Source organism: Phascolarctos cinereus, unplaced genomic scaffold (genome assembly GCF_003287225.1).
Source record: "Phascolarctos cinereus isolate Bilbo 61053 unplaced genomic scaffold, phaCin_HiC Scaffold_1;HRSCAF=81, whole genome shotgun sequence".
Taxonomy (NCBI): domain Eukaryota; kingdom Metazoa; phylum Chordata; class Mammalia; order Diprotodontia; family Phascolarctidae; genus Phascolarctos; species Phascolarctos cinereus.
In genome coordinates this window covers 242,149,483-242,155,522 of record NW_027555514.1, presented here as the reverse complement: position 1 = coordinate 242,155,522, position 6,040 = coordinate 242,149,483, and the positions used below count along the sequence as shown (strand labels likewise).

General features: G+C 41.7%; 1 non-coding gene across 1 annotated transcript; it reads right to left on the bottom strand.

Annotated features, from left to right (window-relative positions):
* Positions 1-1,426: 1,426 nt before the first annotated feature.
* On the bottom strand, positions 1,427-1,533 carry LOC144455186 (U6 spliceosomal RNA). The gene has a single exon (XR_013483898.1). It is a non-coding gene; the product is annotated as a U6 spliceosomal RNA (small nuclear RNA).
* Positions 1,534-6,040: the final 4,507 nt, after the last annotated feature.

Genomic DNA, 6,040 nt, shown 5'->3' with positions numbered 1-6,040 from the left:
GTGTCTTTGTCCTTTTCTTTCAGGAAAATGGTGTTTACCATTGGGCAAGCTACTGCTTGATGGAGGCTGTTAAGAAGTGACATATTAATCTCAAAAATGTAGAAATTGCTGCAATTATCTTGTCTCCACTCTTTGGAAAGGTTCTTCTTTCTTCAATTTCTGTACCCTTCAGCTTTAGGGGATTTCAGACCTATATATAGTACATGCATCACTGCATTTTTAATATGCATGGAATTACAAAGTAAAAGAGACAAATGCTCCTATATAGGCAGGGATAGGCATCACTAGCCCTTTCTTTCTCTTTTTATTCTCTTTTATGGGGGGGTTCCCATACATGTCCAAGGCTCATAGAGGATGATGAAGGACTCTCTCAATGCTCGATGTCACTCAGGGACAAAAGAAAGAGGAGAAAGATAGTTTTTTCTAGCTCACCAATCAAATTGCTATCAAGATACATGGTAGTACCAGGTTCACAGCAGGTTCTGGTAGCAAATGACCTTCCTGTATGGTTTGGGCTGCCCACTTTCACTCCTTCACCCTCCACTCCAATACTATTAATCTTGCAACTCTACCAAAAGTTCCAATAGAAGAGAGAGAGGAAGAGGACGACAGAGAGGGAGAGGGAGAGGCAGAGGGAGAGGGAGAAGGAGAGGGAGAGAGGGAGAGGGAGAGGGAGAGAGGGAGAGGGAGAGGGAGAGAGGGGGGAGAGAGAGAGAGAGAGAGAGAGAGAGAGAGAGAGAGAGAGAGAGAGAGAGAGAGAGAGGATGGAAGGAGGGAAGAAAGGAAGGAAGGAAGAAAGAAAAAGAAAGAAAGCAAGCAAGCAAGAAAGAAAAAGAAAGAAAGAAAGAAAGAAAGAAAGAAAGAAAGAAAGAAGTTGGAGGAGGGAGAGAGGGAGGGAGGGAGGGAGGGAAGGAAGGAAGGAAGGAAGGAAGGAAGGAAGGAAGGAAAGAAGGAAAAAGTATAAATGAGAAACTTTTATCCTTTCTTCTGTCAAATCAAGAAGAACTGAGCTAGAATCTTACTTCAAACAAGCAGTGTGCCCCAGGCAAGTCACTTAACCCCTCCATGCCTTAGTTTCCTCCTCTGTAAAATATGAGGGTTGACCTTTAAGATCCCTTCCAGCTCTAAATCTACCATGCTGTGATTTTTCACAACCTCAGGTCAGTTTTATTTATTATAGAAGGGACTCAGACTCTCTCTCTCTCTCTCTCTCTTTTTTTTTTTTTTGCCTAGCCTCTCAGAATTGTACCAAACGCATGGGAGATTTAAAAGGCAGAATTTTCCCCAGGTTCCACCGGGATCTGGAAAAGCAATGTTGCTGGATAATCTAAATTTAGGCCTAGTTCTCTGCACTGCAATCTCTGCCTCTCTTTTTCTTTGTTGATAAATTTTGTTTTGATTCAGCAGACAAGCCTAAACAAACACATACAAATATTAACATTTCACTAATTTGTGAGTCATTTTTACTCAAAATCCATGCTAATTATCTCTGTATCAGCTGAATTTTAGCCCGTGTGTTGCCAAAGTAAGCACTCTACACTGTAAACTCAACTCTTCCTTTGTTTGTCTTGGTGAGCTTGGTGGCAGCAAACCTTTTCACTTCCAGGGAACAGGTCTGATCAGGTGACATCTGACTCACTTCACCGGGCTCACAGCTGGTCCAGCCCTGCCCCAGGGACACAGAGCCTAACATCAGATTTGACATCTAAGAACAAAATTTTGGCAGATGCCTGCCCCACTCCCACCTTACTCCTATTCTCTTTCCTTAAACACCAACCCTCTCTTTTTTCACGTTGAATACCCATGTTGAACATGATCTGGTACTCAGCTCATTATCCCTTCCCCCCCAGGTTTAACACCCCCCCTCCCTCAATAGAACCTCAGTGGCAAGGGCAGCTTCTACTCCCTAAAAAGCCATCTGTGCCTATTGTTCAACCAACAATGCAGCTGGTTGGAGAACCTTGAAAGGCCCGAGAGATGGCTGGTTCCATGGTGGTTTTCAGGGTATGCTGGTAATGCTGGTTCCTTCTATCTTAATGTAATTGCTTACATTGAACAAGATGGCCTGATATATCCTAACATATGAAAGACAAAATGAAATCCTGTCATTTCTGAGGCTCTGATCTTTCTGGGTCCAAGGCCAGGACTCTGTTCACCATACCATGATGACTCCCATCCCACTTCTCTCACCAGTGACACCTACCAATTATCTGACCTTGGGCAAGTCACTTAATCTCTTTAAAGCTGTAAGTTGCAGAGAAGGTACTGACATCATTAGTAAAGGAGTCTCTTCATCTGTGTGTTCTCCATCTGATAACATCACAGTTTACTATCCTCTATAATGATCTGGATTTTTTAAAAGCAATTTTTAACTTAATTATCTCACTAATAATTAATTTTGAAACTGCATGAAGGTTTAACTTTGTAGAGAAACTGACTTTTAAAATTCATAAGATCATGATGCTAAAGTGCTCTGATAATAAATTGAACTGACAATGAGTGGAAATCTCAAGGGATTTCTAAATGAGGTCAAGGCGAATTTAAACATTTCCATAGTTTATGTACTACTATGAGAGGCAGCATGCTGTTATAGATAGAGAACTAGCCTTATAGTTAGGAAAATTGAAGTGCAAGTCCCATCCCTGACACATACTGGCTGGGTTAAGCCACTTGTCTTATCAGTCTCAGACACTCTCTAATAATACAAGTTGCAGACAATGTCCTAGTTTACATTGGTAGACAGAGTTTCCTCACTGGAACTTCTCCATACTATTATGGAGTAATCCACATCACAGGTCTTTGAAAAAAAAATTTTTTTTAAGGCAGTTGGGGTTAAGTGACTTGCCCAGGGTCACACAGCTAGTGTCAAGTGTTTGGTCTGAGGACAGATTTGAACTCAGGTTATCCTGACTTCAGGGCTGGTGCTCTATCCACCAGCTGCCCCCAAAACAATTTTTTTTTTAGCTTTCAAAAACAACAGCAGCATCTAAAAACACCTGGTCACTTGGCATAAATCTCAGCACTAGTCATCTTCAAGGTCTGGGCATTTCCACTGCCTTCAAAGGGCACATTTCCACTGCCCTTAGATTTGTTGTTGTTGTTGAGAGGTTTCAGTCATTTCTAACTCTTACATGACCCCATCTGGGGCTTTCTTGGCAAAGATACTGGACTGGTTTGCAACTTCCTTCTCCAGCTCATTTTACAGATGAGGAAACTGAGGCAAACAGGGTTAAGTGACTTGTCATTTCCTTCTCCAGCTCAGTTGACAGATGAGGACACTGAGGCAATTAGAGTTAAGTGACTTGCCCAGGGTCACATAGCTAGTAAATATCTGAGGCCAGATTTGTATTCAGGAAGATGAGTTTTCCTGACTCCAGCCCTAGCTCTCCATCCACTGCACCACCTAGCTGCCCCACCAAAGCTTTACATACGGTAGCAATTAGCACGTTTAGGAACAAGAGTTTTGTTTGTTTTCAGAGAAGCAGAGAACATCAGATACACAATGGTAAACCTTAGAGCTTCATCTTACAGGGCATTGCCTATATAACCGTATGTGTAATGCAATTTTCACGTAAGCTACACCAGAAGAAGGGATTATTTTATCTCACTAATGCAAAGATTGCTAGTACAATTAATAATAATAAATAATATTTACATAGCATTTGAAGGTTTGCAAAGTGCTTTACAAATATTATCTTATTTATCCTCACCCTTCTGTCAGGTAGGTGTTATTAGTATCTCCATTTCACAAATGAAGAAACTGAGGCAGGCAGTGGTTAAGGAATTTCTTCAGGGTCACACAGCTAAATGTCTAAGGTCAAATCTGAACTCAGGTCTTCCTGATTCCAGGTCCAGTTATCTATCCTGTGCCACCAGCTGCCTCCCTTCTTTAGGGATGAAAGCTTGTCTCATGGAGAGTAAGACACAAATTGGCATGTGTATCATTTTGTCTGCCATAATAATTGTAACAGATTTCAAAGACTGAATTCAAATGCAAGCATTGCCATTGCAAGCCAGGTTTTCTGGGGGCCAGGCTAGGGGCAAATACCACTCAAATGTTCTTCTTCATTCTGCTTTTGCACTCCCCACAACTTTTCCAACTACATTGATATATTGAGCCCTGGGGAATTTATTTTCTTGAGGATGCAGAGAGTGACTTCTGATGACCTTCTGTGTAAAATTCCTATTTCACAAATTAGCATTTTAATGCTCTGCATATACATACATATATGTGTATATGTATGTGTGTGTGTGTACACACACACACACACACACACACACACACACAGAGTAGCAGCACCATAACAGAAACAAGAATTAGACCAGGATTCAAAACTTGCTTTTAGCAGTTAATAGCTGGGTGACCTGGGCAAACCTCTGTGAGCCTCAGTTTCCTTATATGTAAAATGGAACTAAAAATGCCTGTAGTACCTACCTCACAGGGCTATGATTGAGACTCAAATGAAAGAAAATGTGGGCAAAGTTTTGTGAACCTTAAAGCGTTTTATGTACATGTCAGGCATCATTATTTTATGCTGTGTCAAGATGGCTGACAACTCAGCAGAGAGTCACAAAACCTGCCAGTGGCAAAAACAAACAACTCAGTCACATTCATCATTTGAATAGATTGTGCAGGTCAATAAAAAACAATGAGACCCTCAAATCCATGTGGGCATTGCCTTAGTGAAAAGTGGAAGTCTAGGCTCCTGAGAAATGCTGATTTCTGATAAAAAGATAGCAGCCTGGAAAATTTGCATGAAGTAAATAATTTCATTCATATTTCTGGGTTGTAGAATAGGCTAGTCTTGTAGGCCAGGCCAAATTCAGGTCAGTTTGGAAGTTCAGGTTCAAGATTGGAATGAAATGAGACACTCATGAAACACGGACCAGTTAACAAAGGGAGTTCTACTTAGAGCAGGGGCAGGGTCCTCAACAAGGATATGGCTCTTGGCTCCAGTAGACCCAGGCCTAGCCACCCCCTCCAGGCTCCATAGAGAAATTTCTAATTAGGAGGGCAGAGGATGGTGACTTGGGCAGCCAATTCAGCTGCCAAGTGTGATGGGCACTGATTCCTCTAGGGCAATCCTCTTCTATTCCTTGCAGCTACCAGGAATCTGGGTCAGAGTAGAAGCCAAGACTGTCTCTGCATCAATCAAGTTTAAAAATTGCTTCCTTACCTTTTTGCATATATTTTGAAAATAACCCTGCCAACATTACCAGGATCCTAATAGATATCAGTCCTATCATACCTTGTTTAACAAAAGGTTAAGGGTTAGTCAGTACCTCTGCACTGACTGTCCCATCAAACTTGTGTGATAGGGCTTGATGCATGCACATAGCATATCAGTGTTCTCAACCATTTCAAATTGCCCACATGGGAGAGGCTGGAAAGCCTGCTTCTGGAACACGTGTGATGATGTAGAAGTGTCTTGGAATGACATTGGGGAATCCACAGAAATTCTGTAATTGGTTCTGGTCTGCTAACCATGCAGTTATGGGAAACCTTTTTGATTGACTAGGCAGCTGGAACTGGGGTATACCTCCAATAACTACTAGCAACCAGAGCCTCAGTCATTTTCCTGTTGGGTGCTCTGCTCTTAATTTAACTCTTTCACTGATGGCCTTGGGAGAGAGACAATACCGTAAGGGAAGCAGCCTTGGGACCTCTCCTTTGAAGCTAACACATGGCCTTGTGGAAATGGGCCTCAGTCCTTAGGTTTCTGGGTTTATTATTTATTTTAGATAGAGATTACAGCCTCTGACCTTGTAAATTTCAAAAGTCAGATCAACAGGTATACAAGCATCCAGCAGTGTTCCAACAGATTTGCAACCGGATCACCATATATGTTCCAAGGAGCAAAGAATAACCTTTGGGACCCAGGCGTGCACAAACCTTGGGTGAGTTACCTTCTCTAGCCCTCAGTTTCCATAACTATAAAATGAGGTTAGACTAGACAATTTCAAAAGTCCCTTCCAACTCTAATTTATGATTCTGTGAAATTCAGAGATCTATTCCCTTTTCTATACTTACTTACAGCAA